The sequence below is a fragment of the Balaenoptera borealis genome (assembly GCF_965194805.1).
Source record: "Balaenoptera borealis genome assembly, chromosome: 6".
Taxonomy (NCBI): domain Eukaryota; kingdom Metazoa; phylum Chordata; class Mammalia; order Artiodactyla; family Balaenopteridae; genus Balaenoptera; species Balaenoptera borealis.
In genome coordinates, this window is record NC_138863.1 from 1211641 (window position 1) to 1232193 (window position 20553).

The following is a 20553-nucleotide window of genomic DNA, read 5'->3' on the forward strand; positions in this document are numbered from 1 at the left end:
TGGCCGCGGGGTGACACCCAGGCCTGGGGAGAGGTCAGGGCTGCAAGACAGCTGGGCGGGGGTCCTGAGCTCCGAGTCCAAGGTCTTCACCACATTCAGAGGGGGCCTGGGGGCTTGGCAAGGGGCCCCTCTGCACCCTTTCTCCTCCACCGGGACCAGGTTTACCCCGCGATTCCAGACGGCGGCCAGGACAGGGCTGAGGACAGCAGCTCTGGGGGGACAGGGTCAGAAGCAGGCAGTTCTGGGGGGGACGGCTGCTCAGAGGCACGTCGGGGGCCCCCCATCGCCTCCGTCTCAGGCGAGGGGGTGCCCGCAGCCAGGCCAGAGCTTTCCCGCCTCCTGTGCGAGGGCTGCTGCGGCCCTGATGACTGGAGTTCACCGCGTGGCCTCCGGCCCCAGCTCACAGGTGGGAACAGGGCGGCACACGGCCAGTTTGTCCCAGCTGCTCACCTGGAGGACGTGGCTTAAACCTGCGGCCAGAGACAGGCCTGCCGGGCCCCACCCACCCCCGCCCCCATGGCCACAGTGGGAGCCCACCTGCGGGCAGGGCTGGGTCTGGGGAGCAGACAGTTCCCCAGCGAGAGATTCAGAGTCAAGCCTGCTTCACACACCCACCCAGCAGAGAATTCTCTGAGACCTGGAACCCAGAGCCATGGTTCCAGATCCTCCCCGCAAAGGCCCTGGAGCCCCGGGGATGTGAGACGGAGCCATTGGGTCGAGGGGTCCCTGCTCTGCTCCTGGGGAGACCAAGGGGCGTGTGCTGGGGCGGAGCGGGCCGGAGCGGGGTGGGAGGGGCAGAGGCTTCATCCTGATGCTGCCAGCAGATCCAAGGGCTGGAAACAAAAGAGGCAGCTCGGAACAGGGGGAAAGCAGTTCCCCCTTACAGTGGGTTGAATACCGTCCTCCTTAATTCACATCCACCCAGAACCTCAGAACATGACCTTATTTGGAAATAGGGTCTTGGCGGATGTAATTAAAGTTCGGATGAGGTCACGCTGGATTAGGGAGGGTCCAACCCAATGACTGGTGTCTTTATAAGAAGAGAAACAGAGACAGACACGCACAGAGGAGAAGCCATATGAGGATGGCGCAGAGCTGGAGCGAGGCGTCCACCCGCCGAGGAACACCACGGATTGCCTGCAGCCACCGGAAGCAGGAGAGAGACCTGGGACGGACTCTCCTTGGCGGCTGCAGAAGGAACCAACCCTGCCGACTCCTTGATCTCGGACTTCCAGCTTCTGAACGTGAGAGGGTAAAGCCCCCAGTTTGTGGTAGTTTGTTACGGCTGCTCTAGGAAGCAATGACACCCCCAACTGACCCTCACCATCCCATCTGCACCCGGAAGAGGGTCAGGACCGTCGGCAGGTCACCTGAACTCCCGAGGTCAGCGGCGGGGAGCGTGGACTTGGGCTCCTCAGGGATTAGTGAAGCCAGGTTACTGGGACAAGTCGAGAGACCCCAAGGAAATGCTGGGCTCTGGGCAGCAACGGCGGCCAGCGTGGCCTGGGCTGACCACCCACTGGATGGCCAGCTTCTAGAAGAGAGCATCCCCTGCTCCAGAGTTTCCTGCAATGAGATCAACCTCAGAAACGCCAGAGAGAAGGGGAAATTGCTCTGAAATGTTGGGGTCCCGTCCCTTGAGCAGGGAAAGGCGGGGAGAGAACGGGGTGTGTGACATTGCCTCTGGTGGTTCTGGCGACCCGAGGCCTTTCTGAGGTGGTCAGGGTCCTGGCCTTAACTGAGGGGTCGTGAAATAGCAGCAGCCCAACAACAAACTAAAACTGCCTGAATCACAGGTGGAGGGAAAACATCAACGTGGTTGTCTCTAGGGAGGAGAATTTGTTTTCTCTATTACTTTTCTGTATTTTCTAAATTTTCTATAATGATGACGTGTCTCTTTGAAAATGAAAGGAGAAATTCCTTTGTAAAGGGTCTTGGCTAATAGGAATGAACACTGACTTGCAGGTCACAAGTACCCACAATTTTAGGAATGGGACAGTGACCTGGCAGCCTGCTGATGTGGAGGATGGTTTCCTGCCCATTGCCAGATACGACTGAGCGGCCTGTGGGCAGGATGCAATTATTTGCTGGTTTGGAAACCAGTGATTCATGGTTTTAGATCAGCAGTTCTCAAAAGAGTTCTCAGCTGATCCTTAGATCACGTCAGAACACTTTCCATGTGTTTGGGCTCTATCTACCGTATTTACAGCATTAGCAATTAGAGTAGAGAAAATTTTAAATATTTACTTGTCAATTCATTAAAAATTAACCACAGCAAACTCACTACATGTCATGACAAATAATACTTTTGATGAAAAATAGCTATAGTTTCCAAAAGAAAAACAAGGGAGGAAAGGGGCTTTAAATTTTTTTTTTTTTGGCGGACCTCTTTAGCGTGTGGTTTTAATACAAGATGGGTGGATTTTTCTGCCTCTGCATTCGATCTGTTGTTTTATATTATCTGGGTTGGAGTATAAGAAGAAAAGCCGGCTTCACACAGGTATGTAATTGGAAAAGAAAGGAGCATTTTATCAGCATTTTTCAGGTAGTTATAGATATTGTTCTTTGATACCACTCTAACCTGACAGTTTCTTGAAATTAGTTACAATGTGGATTCTGACAGCCTTCCGAGCTTTCCCCGCGCTGCCCCATTCTAACAGAGTGGGAGGTCGAGGGCAGTGGAACTGGTCCGTGGGATGCAGCACTCTGATGGAACAGGGCAGTGGGAGCAGCTGGGGAGCCCCAGGCTATTGACTTGAATACCTAATGAGACAGCAGGACAGCCTAGGGAAGAAAGGGCAAGATGAACTAGGGACTGAGTATTCTGAGCTACAAGTGGACAACGTCACAGGTGACATTCTTGCTCCTTGCTTGGAGAGAATGCTCGAAACCTGGCCTTGGAGGCCCGGAAGGCCGGCGGGACTGGGACCCAGGGGCCCATCTCAAGTGGGTGGGAGCAGCCCTCCCTCTGCAAGGCCATCGGCATTGCCCAGTGGGGCAGGGGTCTCTGGAGACTCAAGAGTGACCTGTGGGGATGGGGTGACAGGTGAGGAGGGAGCTCATAGGCCCCATGATATCTGTGCCTGAGGACGTGGACACCCCTCCCCGGGGACGGGGCAGGAGGAGCCTGAGAAAGCAGGCAGTCTTCCTCCAAGCCCTCCTCGTCTCCCGGCTAGACTCCCGGTCACCTGAGGACAGAGAGTCTTGGGGTCCTGTTCCCCAGCCCTGCCAGGGGGGCCACGTCAGGGTCTGTTGAAAAGAGGTATGAACAAACAGGTAAGTGACTCTTGAACGCATTAGGAGCTTGGGCGCTGGGAGGGCTGGTGGGATAAAGCCAGCCAGGGTCTGGGACTGCCCGACAGGGGCTCCTTAGCCTTGTCTGAAGGCACTAAAGTCCCCGGGCCCTGTGTGCTGTCTCCTGGCTGGCTCTGCTAACCCTCTTATTTAGAAAAAGGTAGAATATGGAAGTGGCAGAAAGTAAGAAGGAAGGAAGGGAGGGAGGAAGGAATTAGACTAGGAAACAGGCAGGCAAACACTGCCCGGGCCCCTCCTCCGCCCCCTCTCAGTCCCGACCTCCAGGGAGGCCCTTGCTGTCAAGAGCTCCTGGGCAGCTCTCAGAACAGGAGGGAGTTTTCGGCGCGTGCACTTGCGTGTTGATATATTGATACATATAAACATTTCGAGCTTTTTTGAAATTGATCTTGTGGGCCCTTGCTGAGCGTGCTCTGCGTCTGGGTAGGTTTTCCAGGAGCACATGATAGTCTGAAGACCTGCACCACAGGCCTCATCGTTTACTAAACCGAACCCTCTGGAGAGCAATTTCAGGATGGTGTTTGCATGACAATAACATGGAGATAATGACATGCAGTGTCGCGTCCATGGTGTGACTCTCTCAGCCTTCTCCTCAGAGGTTCTGGTGGCCGAGTTTCCGGGTCAAAGGGCAGGTGCACTGTGGGTTTGGGTTTGGCCACATTGTTGGAACGTCCCCCCCAGAGGCTGTGCTCACAGGCTGTTCCTGTGGCCTCAGGGCCCGATCACCAGCTGGTCCACTCTGCCTGGAGCACCGATGGTGCACCGTCACCCTGGCCGTGTCTCTGTGTAGAGCTGAGCAGTTTTTCCACATTTACTGTCGCTGGGCTGAATTTCAATTCCCATTTTTTTTTTTTTCTGGACTGAGAAAGCCTCCTTCGGGGGCAAGGCAATTCAATTAAGTTAACTGGAGTGCCCAAAGACACAGCTTTCTGGGATCCAGAGCTGAGGGGCGTGTTATTGGCAGGATCCCCTGCCCGCAGCCCCACTGTGCTCATGAAATTTCCTGGATGAGGCCCAGCAATCAATTAGTTCATCTGGAACGAAGGTCCTTGGGGTCATGGGCCAGCGTCGGGGCCCTGACCACGTGGCAGATGCCCCCTCCTTCCCTGGGGAGCACAGCCCCTCGTCGGTCCCCGGTGGGCCGCCCTGCAGGCTGCCCCCAAGCCCCCAGGGCCCTGCCCTCCTGGCTGTCACCTGCCAAGTCCTCATGAGGCCTCCTTGCTCCTGATGACCCTCTGCACGGGCGCGACCTGTGATGGGCAGCCCGACGCGGTGCCCGCTGACCAGGCCAGTTGGATCCCCCTTCTCGTGGCAGCTGCTTTATTCCACTTGAGTAGAAACGGCCCAACAGAACACAGAGTCTTGGGCCTCCTGAGAGGAAAGTTTTTATGACAGGAGCTTGCGTTCATCGGACGGCTACCGCCAGGCGTCCAGTAAAGACTTAACCTGTGTGACATTCTTTAAAGATGGCAAAGCCACTAGGAGGAGGTGACGTCAGCCTCATCCTGCAGGATGAGGCCAGGATGGATGAGACATCTGGGCCACAGAAGGGGGCTTCGGCACAGATAGTGCTGTTGCGGTCTGGCGGGAAGGGGGTGCTGGCGGGCACGGTGCAGGACAGGGCATGTGCACTGGGATGTCCCCCCACTGCAGACTGGATTCCAGCAGGAGAGGGGCACTTTCCCTGTGGGCCAAGCACCCCTCTTCTTGGAATCACCAGAGGCAGCTCCTTCAGGCGGGCCTTTGGGACAGGAGGCGGGAGAAACAGTCGGGCCACCTCCTCAGTGTGAGCACCTGGGCTCTGTCCTCTGCACTGGGCACCCATGGATGGTTCTAGAAGGCAAGGGATGCTCTTTTCACTGGCCTGGGGATGTGGGTGCTGCCCAGCAGTGAGACCCTACCCTGAGCTCTTGGGGGGCACGGCCCACCCAGGCCCTCCCTGCTCCCCTGGCAGGGCAGCTCTGGACAAACCTTTTCAACCAGTGGGACACCAGAGGAGCCCTGCAGGATGGCAGCCTGGCCCCGTCTCATGAATATGCAACAGCCAGGCCGGTTCTCTGGGTCCTCCCCCCAGAGACGGCACTTATCTCTGCCGGTGAATAGGGTGCTATTGTGGGCAGGGCTTCAGAATTTTAATGACTTGCAAAATATAGTTAATTATGTAGAAAGACATCTTCTGCACTTTTTCATGTAAATGAGACAAATTAATTGGCGTTCAGTAGCTGTGAGAAGGCGCCGTCCCAGGAGGGGCGGAGGGAGTCCTTTTCGATTCTGAAGTAGGTGCCTGCCAGAGAGCAAGGTGAAAAGCAGAAACAGAGAAGGGTAATTTCTGATCCGTCCAATTAATCCCAGCATCGGCCGCTTGGGCTGTAACCCAAACCGTGAGAAAGCGCCGCCCGCGGGTTCTCGCCGCTGTGCCGCCACTGAGAAACCAGGGAACCTGGGGCTGATCCCCCTCCCTCAGCCCTCCGGTCCTTGGCCAAGTTCCCGAAAGTGGCCCTGGGGGTGGTGACAGTCTGGCCACTCTGGGGGGATGGGCAGTGTCCACACTGGTTCCAAATCAGTCAGAACATTTGAGTCAAAAAAATCAGCCACTTCAAAGGACTGGAATAAACGTTTCTCGAAAGAAGATGCACGAATGGCCAAGCATGGAAGGATGCTCGACAGTATTAGTCATGAGGGAAATGCAAATCAAAACCACAGTGAGACGGCGCCTCACACCCACTAGGACAGCTACTATCAAAAAAATCCCAGAGATAACAAGCGTTGGCGAAGTTGTGGAGAAGCTGGCAGACTCCTGGGTAGCTGGTGGGGAGGTAAGATGGTGCAGCCACTGTAGAAAACGGTTTGGCAGTTTCTCAAAAGGTGAAACGTAGAATTACGATATGACCCAGCTGTTCCACTTGCGGGCATACACCCAAGAGAACTGAAAGCAGGATCTCGAAGAGATATTTGCACAGCCCTGTCTGCAGCAGCATGACTCACAGTAGCCAATAGGTGGAAGCAACCCTGGTGTCCACTGACCGCTGAATGAGTAAAGAAGATGTGGTCTATCCACGCAGTGGAGTATTATTCACCCTAGGTAATGAAGTTCTGACAGGGGCTGCAACACAGATGAACTTTGAGGACGTTAAGTGAAATAAGCCAGACACAGAAGGACAGGTACTATACGATTCCATTTACGTGAGGTGCCTGCAATAGTCAAGTTCATAGAGACAGAAGGTAAGTTAGAAGGTACCAGGGCCAGGGGCAGGGGTGTTTCTGTTTAACGGGCACACGGTTTCTGCTGGGGATGATGAAAAAGTTTTAGCTGTAGATAGTGGTGGTGTTTGCACAACACTGTGAAGGTATTTGATGCCACTGAACTGTACAATTAAGCGTGCAATCATTATTTTAAAAAATCTGCCCCTTAGCATTTGCTGAGACCTCCCTTGTCCAAGCCTCTGCCTGGCTGTGTAGGTGAGAGGTGGGAGGAAGAAATGAAGACCCCCTTCAGGCTTCTTGTCCGAGTTCCCTGTGGACCTCTGTCCAGGGCAGCTGGGCCGGGCGTGGGCAGCCAGGAGCAGCTCTGGTGCCCAGCGGCGCCCTGGCCCTCAGCCCCTCCTCCTCTCTGCTTCCAGGAGCCACCGAGGGTCACTTTACCACACTCCCAGCCCCCAGTCACACCAGATCTGCCCCACTCGGCTCATCTTTCTGAAGCCCCCGGGGCTCGCCCAGCCTGGGTGGGGATGCCATGGCCCCCAGAGGGCCCTGCTCTCCCTGGGAAACGCCGTGGGAGAGCCAGCCGACAATGGGCTTCTATCTCCGGGGAGAAACCAGACCCGGCTCGGCTCAGAAGCCCCCAGCACCACATTCTTATCAGGCCTGACTCCTCAGCGAGTTCCACTTAGGAGGAAACCCGAACTGCCCACGGCTGTCGGAGTCCCCCAGGCTTTGAAAATGAGAATGTGTGACCGGGACCAGCCTCCCAAAGCCTGGCGGGCAGTGTGGCTCCCTGGATCTTTCCAGAAAACTTCCTGAAGCCCCTGGGGAGGGGGGTGGGGAGGGGGTGGGGCCCTGGGGATGTGCGCTGGTCCTTGGAGACGCCACTGCCTGGCCCGGGCACAGGGCGCCTGCCGCAGTCTCTGGATCCTAGCCAGAGCCTCGGAGACAGTGCGTGTTCCCGAGCGGCGGGCCTCACTGCCACGCAGAGTCGCAGACCAGAGCCCTGGACAGACGCCCCCGCCGGCAGCGTGGCAGTCACGTGGAGGAATTCAAAAACGACCTCGTTTCCCAAAGTTGCTGCCTGTGCACCTGCCCCATGTGCAGAGCGCTCGCCTAGCCAAGGCCCTTGCAGCTGGACACGGGGCCCTCCCGGAGGGCACGGTGGCTCCTTCCCCAGGGCTTGCCTCCGTGCCTGGGTCCCAGAATAGACCACTGGGCACTAAGGCCAGGCTCGCTCAGGACAGCCTGGCTCCAGGTCCAAAGCTCAGGCCGCTGGGGACAGAGCTGACCAGGGCCTCCGTGGGCACAGCCCCACAACTCAGGGCCACCCGTGACTCCACGTGGGCTGCCCTGGCCCTTTCCGGGAGGAGCCAGTGCCCCTCGTGTGGTCCCTGCCTCCCTGGGCAGCTGGGCAGCTGAGATGCAGGAGGGGGATCTCCCGACTGGCCGCAGCTGCCTCTGGGCACTGCAGCCCTGGAGGTCCCAGCTGTCTCCCAGCACGGCCTGCCCGGGAGGGCCAGAAGGACAGACTCTGGGAAAGGGTCTCCTCCTCCCCTCTCCTTCCTCGCAAAGGCCAAGGCTCACACCACAGCCCTGCAGGCCTGGCCACCCAGAGCCCTGCAGGCTGGAGGGCTGCCGGGGCCGGAGTCGCTCGCCCAGACCAAAGGGCCCAGTGTCACAGCTGCTTTGCCACACTGAGAGGTTTGCAGGTCTAGACAGGGATTAGCCAAAATTGCACTAATTCCCTTTTGCATGATGCTCCGGGCGTGAAATCATGCAATGCAGAAGTCACAAGTAGACCCAAATAAGGGACATTCATGTAGATGGAAGATGCTGGAAAGAAGTGCGGTTTCTGGAAGCCCTTGGGGCCGTGGGAACTCAGGGAAACGTGAGCTTGGCTAGGACGGGCCGAGGCCCAGCTTCCACCTAAGGGGCTTGTGGGGGCCTCTTGCCCTTTCTCTTCCATTAATTGTGGCCACAAATCCAAGGGGGTTTAAATTTTGACCAACCTACAAAGTATCCCTCTCTGCTAAGAGTTAGATTACGCTGGTTAAGAACAGTTCCCACCATAACCGACTACCTTCTGTGTGTTAATTAAATGACAGCTCACGGTAGTTCAAAGGAAAGCCATCTTGAAAGAGGAGCTGGCCACAGACCTGCAGCTCCAGTCCTGGGCTCCCCGCCCCTCCTGGAGGTTCTGTTTGGTCCCCCTCGTTGCATCTGGTCCTGGACATGGATGCGAAGCCTTGCGCCTCCCTGGGCAGACCCTGGCCTGTGTCTGCACGGGGCCGGGGGCCCTTCTGAGGCCTGGCCTGGGTCCCTTCATCTTGGGGTCCTCAGCAGTCCAGCCCCTGGAGGCACCCAGAAAATGAGAGAGGGAAGGAGGGGGAGAGAGAGAGACCGCGAGCTGGCCGAGGACTGCGCCTGGCGGCTCCTGGGCACCTGACCCTCTGCTCCTCAGGCTGGCGTGGCCTCTGGGAAGTCTGTCCCTCTGCTGCCCAGGCCCGTTTCCTCCTCCGTGAATGATGACTAAGGGCTGGGGGCAGGACGGGGTCTGCAGGAGGGAGCCTGTCCCGCCCCTCCCCTCCCTGAGGGGGTAGGGGTATTAGGGCATGGAAAGCAACCAGTCCTGGCTGAAAATGTACTCCCTCACCCCACTTTCTTTAAATAAAAAAGGTTTTGAATGCCCAGGCACTCTGATGGAGAATTGTGCCGTTGAGACAGACGACTTTCAGGCGACCGTTTTTACTCGGTGGCAGGATGAGCCCACCGTTCAGAGCTGCCTCTTTCTGTCGGGCGGCCCCTGCGAGCCGGGGCCCCGGGGCGCGGCCGTATCTCTCCGCAGATGAGATGCTTTCCGGATCACGGCAAGGGGCTTCTGTGGGAATGAGTGAAAACCAACTGAAACTGGCTCAAAGGAAAGGGAAGTGGGCAGTGGAAGATGCAAGGAGAAGGTCTGCAGGATTGAAAGGGAGAGATTTCCCTTCTGAGCTGAAAGGTATTTCAGTCCTAGAACAATGACACAGCCACAAGGGAAAGTCGCCCAGGAGCCTTTGGCCTGCCGGGCGTCTGAGCAGCACGCCTGCCTCCCCTCCCCCGCCCAGGGCCAACAGGTGGGCCACGCGGGGCGGCCTTGGCCGGGGGTAGGCCCCTGGTGAAATGGTGAAACGGGGGCACCGACCCGCCTCCAAGGCTTCAAGGTGGGCGATCAGAACGCAGGGGCAGCGTGGAGGCCACCTCGAAGGGGTGGCCGATGAGGATTCCGCAGCCCAGGATGAGACCCGCTGTCAGGCAAGAACCCACTCCCAGCGCCAGGCCTGCAGGCTCGGGGACACCCCAGCAGAGGGACGGGCACTCACTGCAAACAAGCGTCAACGCAGACGAGCACCGAAGGACGAAACCCACGGTGGCCTCGCTGGCCCTCCCAGCGCTGCTCTCTTAGAGTAAAGCGTCCTTACAAGGAGCGTTTCCTCACTTTGGTGCATCTACACGCGCCTAAGGGTGTCTGCACACAAATGTGCTCTTAGTTTACATCAGTAGTCACACCTCACGTGTGTGTTGGCTGTTTCCAAGTCATAAACGTCTTAGAGATCTCACCTGTGCTCCGTGGCACAGAGACGTCGTCCATCCTAGGTAGATGGTGACATATGTGTATCTTCGTCGGCTGGGAGGCCCTGACGGGAACTGTGTCCACTTACATCCGTGAACTCCTCTGACACGAGCTCTGTCCAGGTTGCTGCTCCCGGGTGGGGACTTTGCTATGCTCACAGCTGTGTCCCCAGCGCCAAGGCCGTAAGCTTTGTTCTGGCCCGTGAACGCCTGTCCGCAAACCTGTGTCATCAGTCGTCTACACTTCGGCCAACCCCACGGCCAGGACGGCGGCTCTGGGGCTTCGCCCACATTGGCCACGTCCCTGGGAGGCTCAGCATCTTGCCGGGTGTCTCCCGGGCACTGGCCTTCCTCCTCTTCGAGCCGTCTCCCCCCACCCCGTTCCTCTCTCTTCCTTCTGAGGACTTGCCTCACTGATTGGAGGTCTGTACCTCCTGGGGGCTGATCTTTTGTGTTTGATCTGTCACTGATGTTTCCTCACCCGCCCCATCGCCTGCCTTTTCACCCGAATTATTCCCTTGCGGATATTTCCCAGCCCTGAAGTTGTTAATATTCATGAGGCTGCAGTCAGTCAGTGTTGCCTCAGAGTCTCTGGGCCTCAGGGCTTGCGCAGTGGGTCACCTGCACCCAAGGTCATAGGCGTTTTCTGAGAGGTCGCCTGTGCCCTCGGCGTGTGCCCTGGTGGAAGGTCCTGGGCTTGGCAAGGGCATCCCTGCCCTTACCTCTCCTGGTCCGGGAGCCCCCTCGCCCTCACTTCCTCTCTGCTCCCTCCCCCAGCTTGCATCAGCGCCCAGATGGCCTCAGGTGCTTCCAGACACAACCCTGCGGAGGGAAGGGCGGCCTGGAGCCCACGTCATTCATTCATTCATTCATTCATTCATTCATGGAGTCGCCCCTCAGTTCCAAATCACACCACGTGGTGAGGCTCTGTTCCCAGCCATAATTCTCACCCGAGCTCTTTATACCATGAAATGAGGTGTCTCTAATCCTGGCCCCGGGCCTGACACACTCTCTGCGTGGGGAAGACCAAGTTCCCACCCCCAGGGCAGGCTCTGAGCAGCTGAGGACGGCACACTGAGGTCCCTGAGTTTCTTGTCTGACCTCAGAGAAGCCCACGATGGACCCCGGGGAGATGGGCTCCCAGAGGAAGCCCCTCCCTCAGCTTGATGCCCGCAGGAAGCACAGGGTCAGGCGGGGAGGGCAGGGCCGGGAAGAGTCGGGAGGGCCTGTCGCTCACCCTGGAGCACTGGACCGGAAGCCCACCCTCTGGGGCTCCTGGCGAGGAAGGGGGGGTGGATCAGGCCGCTGGTCCTCGGCCTGGGCCCACCCAGGAGGGACACTCTGCCTGCTGCAGCTCCTGTGTGCAGCCATTCTATAGAGCTTGCTGGACCCAGGCCACGGGGCCTTGGGATTACCAGCCAGGTCACCCTGAAACACCTGCCTGGACGGAGATGCCCCGGAGGCCCGCAGCCCACGAGAGCCAGGCAGGCGTGTGAGGCCCCGGGACCCGGGCTGCACACATCACATCCTGGACCTGAGGTCCCGGTGCCTGCGAGGCAGCCCCTGCTCCACGCAGCCCCCGACTCAGCCCTCAGTGCAGAGAGGACAGACCTCGGTCCCTGCAAACCTCCGCCCTGGGGTCCCCTCCGACTCGCCGCACCCTGACCCACTTGAGCGAAGATTCTCTGGTCACCAGGGCAGGGCTGCCTGTTTCCTCCTGGGAACCCCGGACGAGAGGGTCTCAGCTCCTCCCACCCAGCCTCGGAGCGGCTCCCTCCCATGTAGGACACTTGCCACGGAACCACTCACAGAATTAAAATGAACTTTTCCGGAAGAATAAAAACACTGGAACGCCAAAGCCAAGGTGATTCATCACCTAATTAAGAAAATACTCTTCACGGACAGAAAACAAGTTGGCTAAATTATACAAGTTTAATCAGAGCACATAATATTCTTGTGTGTCCGTGTAATTAATACCGACCAGGCAGTGTGGGGAGATGTGCCGTTTCTAGTCTTTGGAAGGAACTGCTGACCCTTCATTGGGGGCTTGAAATAAAAATCAATGCTTCAGCTTAAACATCTGGTCAACTAGGAAAAAATTCCCTGGATTTGTGGATTCTATAATGAGTTAGTCCTTAAAGTAAAAGAAGCCCTGCCCAGCAGGGTTTGTAAAACCCAGGCTGGGTTAGGGAGGACGGGTCCCACGGCTGACCCTGGGCCGAAGGGGAGCTTGATTCCCACTCTGAAATCCCCAGTCAACTTTTTTTTTCCAGCTTTATTGAGGTATAATTGATAATTTAAAAAACTAGATACATTTAAAGTGTACAACTTCATGATTTGATACATGTATGCACACTGTGAAATCACCACAATCAGGCTAAGTAACACTCCATCACCTCCCACAGTTACCATTTTCTTTCTCTTTCTCTCCTTCCCTTCCTCCCTCCTTCCTTTCTTCTTTCTTTCTCTCTCTCTTTCCTCCTCCCTTCCTTTCTTTCTCTTTCTCTCTCTCTCTCCCTCCCTCCCTCCTTCCTTCTTTCTGTTACTGAGTCCAAGCTCATTCTGCTAGCCGCACGACAGGCCAGTAAATCAGGAGACAAGTTGTTGGGACAAGGAATAGCGACTTTATTTGGAAAGCCAGCAGACCAAGAAGATGGTGGGCTAGTGTCCCAAAGAACCATCTCACCCAAGTTAGAATTCAGAATCTTTCATACTAAAAGGGGAGGGGGCGTGGCTGGTTGTTGCAGACTTCTTGGTGTCGGCACCCTTTGTTCTTGCTGCTGCCCATGTAGGTCAGGTCAGGATGTACCTGTAAACCTCCAAGATAAGTGTTATTCTCTGTTCTGCAACTTTTTATGTCTATATGAATAAAAAGTGTTATACCTTTAAAGGTCAGAGCCTTGAGCATGGGCAATCCTGTATATTTCAGGCTCTAGGCAGCATTCTTAACTTGTAGCAAAAGCAGGAGAACACAAAGGTTAAAGTAAAAGCAGAAACTGATCCAATATGGAGTCGGTCCAAATTACACTTTCTTCTTTCCTTTCCTATTTTTTTTTTTTTTGTGGTAATAACACTTCAGATCTACCCTCTCAGCAAATTCCAAGTATGCAATATTGTTAACTATAGTCGCATTGCTATGCATTAGAGTAACCAAAACTCTGTACCCTTTGCAGGACATCTCCCCATCTCCCCTCCCCCCAGCCCCTGGCAACACCATTCTACTCTCTGCTTCTAGGAGTTAGACTGTTTCAGATTCCACATGTAAGTGAGACCATGCAGTGTCTGTCCTTTTGTGTTTTATGTGACTTATTTCGCTTACCATAATGTTCTCCAGGTTCATCCATGCTGTCGCAAATGGCAGGATGTCCTTGTTTCTTAAGCCCAAGTAATATTCCGTTGTCTAAACATAGCATGTGTTCCTCATCCATTCATCCGTCCCAGGTTCGCTGCAGCGTTACTCACAACAGCCAAGATATAGAAACAACCAAATGTCCCCGGTCACCTTGACTTCTCTCCTCCACTTCTGACACGTCCAGCTCATGCCCTCCTTTCTACTCTGACCACCTTGGTGCTTTCGGGCCTCCCCGCCTCCAGCGGGCCTCCTACAAGTTCTCCCTGCTGCCGAGGAGGCTCACCCAGACCTGGGGACACAAGTCACCTCCCGCTCAGGTGGTTTTGCAGCCCCCATGGCCTGGGTCTGGGAGGGGAGCCTTCCCCAAACACCTGGCCATGTCAGCTTCTGGGCAGTGTTGGTTGGGAGGCGATGCAGGCTGGGTGGGGGCAGAAGGGAGAGGCTGTGGCTGGACCAGGGCTGGATCCGGAAGCTCAAGGTTGATTTCCCTCCAATCTGGCCATCACTCGGTCTTGTGTTAACCCAAGCAATGGGCCCTTTTCCAAACAAATGCACCCCTCAAAGCTGAGGGGCTGGAACCCTCCAGGGTGGCCTGGGGACGCCCAACCAGAAGACTCCCCACTGTCAACCTGAAGTCCTTTTGCTCAGGTTAGATTCCTTCCTTCCAAGTGGCATGTCAAGTAGGGTTTTCAACCATCGTACTGCAGCCAAGCTCAAAACGTATTTCACTGAGTTTTTCGAAAATGACACTGTCAGCCTGCCACCCCCCGCCCCCTGTCCATAAATGGGCCAGCAGGAACCCTGCAGGGGAGGCTCTTGCACGCAGGCCTGGGGGCGAAGAGCCGTACGGGGGCTGGGGCTGCCAGCGGGCGTGGGGTACGTGCCCACGTACAAGCTGGAGGCTCCTCTTAGTGGTGACTCTGCGAGCACGTCAGATCCTTCAGGGCTTACTTCCAGCTCTCTCCTTCTGCCTCTCCCTCTCCGTGGGCACCATAACCACCCCCTGCCCCACCCTAGACTCAGGCCAGACCCGCCGGAGCCTTGATGAGGTGCGGCTCCTGGGTCGTCCCCTCCCCGCCAACGCAGCTCTGCTCCTGTGGTTGAATAAATGCTGGGCACACAGTATTAGTTCAGGCCACAGACAGATGTTGCATTCTGCAAGCAAAACGGTAGGGTTTGCTGCTGCTGCAGTTTCAGGTTCAAAAGGATCAGCCCATTCTTTTTTCAAAGGGGAATTCAATAGAGTCTTTCCCTGGTTGGAGTATAGATCAGTTTTGTTTTGTTTTTTTTTTTCAATTGTTGGTAAGCTTTGCATTTTAAGTTTCTGAAGTGAGTCATCCACACAGAAAAGCACACAGAGCAGAGGCGCTCGGCTCCATGGATGTTCACCAAGTAAACACATCCATGTAATCAGCACCCAGGTCACGATATGGAGCGTTTCCAGCTTCCGGGAAGGCTCCCTCCACCTCCTAAAGCAACCCCATTCCCAGAGAGGAGTCTTGCCTGTTTTCAAACCTCTCATACATGGACTAACACGGGATGTAGCGTTTTGTGGGAGGTTCGTCCTGTACAGCACAGCGTTTGTCAGGTTTATGCCTCCTGTGTAGAGCGGAAGTCTGGGATTTTTCATTGCCGTATAATATTCCAGTGCACGAATAGACGGAGCCGGGCAACCACCACTCGTGCCTTTACGGTTCCTGATGCTCACACACTGTCAACAGCCTCCTGATGCCTAGACACGTGCATTTGTTTTGGGAGTATTTATATACATACGCATGAAACTGCTGAGTCATGCAATATGCAAACCCCAGCTGTAAGCAGATGCTTCCAAACTGTTTTCCAAAGCGGTGTTGACGACTTAGGCTCCTGTCACTGCTGTACGAGGATTCTGATTGCTCGACATCTCCACATGGGGTATGTTTGTTTGGTCGTTTCAGCCGTTCTTCGTGTGTGTGCTTTGAATTTGCTCTTCCCTGTGGGGTGTGAGGCCAGGTGCCCTTCCATATGCATTTGAACCCCTGGAACACCCCTGGTTCTCAAAACCACCTCTTCGAGCCTTTTGCCCACTTTTCCATTCACTTGTCTCTCTTCTTCTGATCTTGAGTTCTTTTTCCATTCTGGATGTGAAACTTTTGTCAGATCTATGTGTTGTCAATATCTAAGTTGAGTCTGCGCTTTGCTTTTCACCCTCATTGTTGTCTTTTGATGAAATAAAATGTAGTGTTTGAAAGTAACCTCAGTAGCTGAATCATGGGGGGGATCTTCTGAGAATTGCTGGCGGCACAGGAGAGGGAGCAAGGGCTCTGCACCCACTCTGCTCTCGGGGTTTGGGTGCCTCCACCCGGGGTGATGCGTGGATGAGGTCAGACCTGGCCTGAGCAGGTGGTGCTAGTGGGGGGGGTGGTGCAGAGCCATCCCTGGCTGGACCTCTGGGGCGGGAGAAGGAAACCATGCCCACAGGAGCCTCTGCAAGGAGGGCATCGCAGTGCTAGGCTCCCTGCGGCTTGTCCTGTGACCTTGGGGAGTCACCCCTCCCTTGGCACTTGTGAAGCCAAGGTGTTGCTGTGGAAGACCTCTGAGTACCTCTTGGACCCCTGCCCACGCTTCGTGGGTCCTCCTTCCTTAGCCGTCTCTGCAGCCTGGACAGCGAAGGTTGGGGATCCCGGCTGCCTGGGGCTGACGCCAGCCCCACCTCTTGCTGGCTGTGCAGGCTGGATCCAGCCACTGGCCTCTCTGTGCCCTGCTGCTCTGGGCTGTAGCATGGAGGGGACAAGAGGCCAGCCCAAGGCTGTGGGTGTTCACCCCGGCAGCCAGGGGCCGTGTCATCAGGGGCCGAAGCCACTTTGCTGGGGCCGACCTCCAGCTCTCTAATGCCTGCTGTGTGTCCTCGGGCAGGTTACTCAGCTCTCTGGACCTCAGCCCTCTCACCTGTAAAATGAAGGTAACAATCACACCATCGTCAGTGAGTTAATAGACAGAAGGCGCTCATCATGGCTTGGTGAGTGTCACTGGTTCACTCCAATCCATCAGGTTGAGATCAACACTTCTTACTAAGGACTTAAAAACCAAGTCTGATTTCATCAAATGTTGTTGTATGTCTTTCAAGATACAAAACTGGAAATCCCATGTTCACCACAAATATTCAACATTCAATATTCAATATTCAATGGATATTTGTTGAATAAAAACTTAATAGTTAGGATTTGACTACAAGTAACAGAAGAACAGATAGTGACTTATATAAAAAAGAGTTATATTTGTCTTGTGAAAATAAGACAAAATATAAATATTTTAAATATATAATATGATACATAATAATAGATTATTAATATATTTAAGGATATTTAAAGATAAATATAAAAATAAGACAGAAAATAAGATGGAGTGAGGCCGCCCATGGTTGATTCCACAGCACCATCAAGGACACTGGTTCTTTCTGTCTTATACCTCCACTAGATTTTGCATGTGGCAATTGTCCTCATTGTTACAATGTGGTTGCTGCACCTCCATGCATCATCTCTGAAGTCCAGGAAGGCAAAGGCAAAAGGAGTAAGTTGTTCTTTGTTATTAGGAAAATAGAAGTTTTCTTTGGAAGCCTCATCCAGAAGGGTTTCTGCTTAGATTTCATTTGCAGGAATCTCTCAGAAAGCCGCCATTTACTAGAAGGAGTCTGGGAAGGTAAGAGGTGAGGGTGGGGCTTGGGGCTGCCATGATCTCGTCACATGATGATTTATGGTAACAAATATCACTCAGGATTATTATAACTTGTTCAGAGTGCATAATTATTTTAATAATCTGCAGAATTTTAAATTTTTATATTTCTTCATAAGGGAAATGTGTCTTTGGTTTTATTTTTTTGTGTTCTGCCTGTTTTGGTATCACAAGTACTTTTGATTTGAAATCACAGACATATCTGTAACTGAATACGGAGTCTTTTGGGGAAATTTTTTAAATAACTCAATATTTTAAGGTTTTCCATCTTTATGGCTGTCTTATCTCTTCAGTAGTCATTTTTGGTAGTTTATATTTTCCTAGAAAATCATTTAGTTTATGGATATTGTAAGATTGCTTTCTACAGAGTTATATACAACATTCTTTAGAATTAAAAAAAAAATAAAAATCTTTTCTGTGTCTGGTTAAGCCTTTCCTGACAGTATACATTTATGGTTTCTGTCTTTTTTCTTTATTTACCAGTCTTGCTAAAGATTTATCTCTTTTATTTTCGATTCTGTTTGGTTTTAAAACATCTGCTCTTGACTTTGTGTATCAGTTCTACCCATTTATCTTCAGTTTCTGTTTTAGTAATATCTGCTTTTACTTTTACTGCTTACATTCTCTGGCTTTCTCATTATTTATTTAGCTGCTATCCTTATGCTTAATATTTAGTTAATTTTACTTCTTTCTTTCTAATTACATCCTCAGCCTCATCTCATAAGTTTTGGTCTGTGGCCTCGTGGCTCTCATGACTTTATCAGTTTTGTTACGATTTTTTATTTCCTCTTTGAGCAAAGAGTTAAATGTTTTTCAGAGCTCCCAAATGGTTTGATATTCTTCTGTTTTCCTCTTTTTGTGATCAAGTTCTCATTTTATTGGTCAGAGAACCCTGGCCTGAATGATTTCAACATTTAAAAAAATTTAATTTTCAAGATGTTCCTTTTGATCCAGGGTCTGCTTTAATGCCCCAAACGAACTCTCCCAGGTAGATGTAATTAAATGATTCACAGATGTTTGAAAAAATCTGCCTGATGTGTTTGTGGGGTGTACAGTCGGAACCACCCACTGAGCCAACTGTATTTAATCACAGCACTGTATTAAAACATTTCGTTCATTGTTTTACCTACTTTGGGCCTCTCCAAGGCTGACCGCCTCCAAGCTCTCTATGTCCCTGTGTCTGACTTGGGCTCACAGGATGCCGGGGTGGGGAGGTGTTGGGGAGGAGGGCCTGAGAGCTGCTTCTGGCAAGCGAGGGATGCTGCTGAAATTCAGCCTCCATGTGTCCAAAACAGAAAGAGGAATTGTGAGGGATGTGTCGGGAAGATGAAGTCAGAGCCTGTGATGGTAAATTGCACAGTAACATGCAGGGCACATAGCCAATGTCGACGACTTGTTGAATTCCAATTTGAACATGAAGAAAAGCTTTTGATGCCGTTTTACACATTTCCAAGTGGTCTTGTACTTTTTTCATAGGGTAGTACTTGCACCCCTGTCCTTTTCTTATTGTGCTTCTACCTGGCTCACAGCTCCATGCTGCGCTGTGTAGGTAGGAAGACCCACTGGACCCAGCTTGGTGCGCCCACGGGGAGGGCTGTGCCGTGGATTCCCCACTGGGACTGGCTCACCTGTGCTCTGCAGGTTCAACCTGGTCCTGTTTGATTTCCATCTCCTGTAACAAAAGCGAGTTGGATTTCATCTTTGGGCCCATTTAATAGTTGGTGCCCGCTCTGGGTCTTATTATAATAAGGTTCTATTTTTGTCTTCTTTTTATCACCTCATTATGTTTCCGGTTGTTTAACATTTCCATGCTTTATCATCATTATTATTATTCTAATTTCTTTTGTTTCATTGCTCAAGATTTTCTTGCTTATTCTTTTCTTTATTTGAAAATGAAGCATTTTTTTTTCCTACTAGTGGCTACCTTAAGATTTAATCCACATATTTACGCCCTATTTCTCCTCCAGCATTAATACTATATCAATGAATGTTTTTCACCTCCTACAGAATGAGAGATTTTAGCATGTTTAATTTTCTCCTTTCCTTGCTTCCAGCCCTCACATTACGTTTCAGTCATACGGGCTTCTCGAGCTTTATTTTGTGAGTATATTTTATTCATTATGCCTTGTTGCAATAACTATTTTGGCATTTGCACTCTATTCCATAAGCATGTTCATTGTCTAAACATTCACGTGTGATTCTTTGGTTTGGGTCCCTACCGTCTCGCCTTTTGTATCATACCTTCTTTTATCTGTAATCTTCATTTTCACCCAGTTCTTGTTCATCTGACCTTTTACTTGAGCAGCGTTTTCCAGGATGCTCTCCGAGTCCTGTATTTGTGCACATCTCTCTTTGTCACCTCGCGTGGATACTCTGGTTCAAGAGAACAGAGAACCCTGTGGTCACTCCTCTGAAGTCCGAGTGGCTATCCGGTTGCCTATTGCATCTGGAGTCCTGGATGAGAGTGTGATGCTAATATTTCCTGCTGTGTCGGTAACCATGGCGGGTTCTCTCCCAACCTGGAGGCCTTCTTCCTAATTCTTGGAACGTGAGCTCCTTGAGGTTACCTTCCCCGGACCCTGACCAGCCCCAGTGTCTGTCAGAGGCCAGTGGTCATCTGCTCACGTTGCTGCAGTCTCGTGTTGTCGAGTGCTGGGTCCCAGCTGTGAGTGTCCCCCTCTCTGCTTTCCCTCCTCAGGCCCATGGTCCTTGCCAAGGTTCTTTGCCCCATGAGGCTCTTCCTTCTGTTCTCCTGTCAGTTCTCTGGGAAGTAGAGGGAGGAGACACTTGGGTCTCTTGAGCTATGTTTTCTGTCTTTTTTCTCCTGCTCAGGGCTGCGGGCACAGGCTGGGGCCTGGGGTGAGGGAGGGTGGTGCTTGCCCTTGGTCAAGGGCAGAATCATGGCTCCCTCCCCACATGGCAGTCAAGGGCCCCTTCATCCGCTGCTGTAATCTGGCTCCCATACAGCTCTCAAGGCCACTAGAAACATCTCTGCAGCTCAGAACCCTGACTGTGGACGCGGGTGACCTTATTTCTTGTGGTGGTCCCAGCCTCATAAATTAGAGGTTGTGGTAGGGTTCCTGGGTAGTGACCTGTGAATGTCTGATGAAGCTGTCCCCAGCATGCAGGCTCACAGGTGACCTCAGGGGACGAGAGTCGGAAGAGGGAGGAGGAGGAGGGAAAGAGGAGGAAGCTTCAACCACAAACAGTCCTCGTACAATGAGTCTTGCCCGACAAGCGCACGAGCCCAGCCAGTATATCCCATTCTATAGGCTTGTGGAAAAAGTTATATAGCCTGATCATGGTGAAATATCAGTAGCTTGTATTGGGCTAGTTTTCCTTAAGATAGCAATTATAAATTTTGA

The 20553-nt window shown here is 53.0% G+C and overlaps 1 long non-coding RNA gene across 1 annotated transcript in view; it reads left to right on the forward strand.

Annotated features, from left to right (window-relative positions):
• Positions 1-790: 790 nt before the first annotated feature.
• LOC309631018 overlaps positions 791-20553 on the forward strand; it is a 31237-nt gene continuing 11474 nt past the window's right edge. Inside the window, exon 1 of the long non-coding RNA XR_014246023.1 lies at positions 791-1252. This is a non-coding gene — a long non-coding RNA (uncharacterized lncRNA). The remainder of the gene's footprint in view (positions 1253-20553) is intronic.